Genomic DNA, 203 nt, shown 5'->3' with positions numbered 1-203 from the left:
TTTCAACCTGGAAGGGTGTGGGCAGTGGGGTCCCGCAGGGCTCGGTCCTTGGACCAATACTCTTTAATGTCTTCATCAGTGACTTGGACGAGGGAGTGAAGTGTACTCTGTCCAAGTTTGCAGATGACACAAAGCTGTGGGGAGAAGTGGACACGCCGGAGGGCAGGGAACAACTACAAGCAGACCTGGACAGGTTGGACATA

This window comes from Alligator sinensis, unplaced genomic scaffold (assembly GCF_000455745.1).
Source record: "Alligator sinensis unplaced genomic scaffold, ASM45574v1 scaffold1839_1, whole genome shotgun sequence".
Lineage (NCBI taxonomy): Eukaryota > Metazoa > Chordata > Crocodylia > Alligatoridae > Alligator > Alligator sinensis.
Note: the sequence above shows the minus strand (reverse complement) of the source record.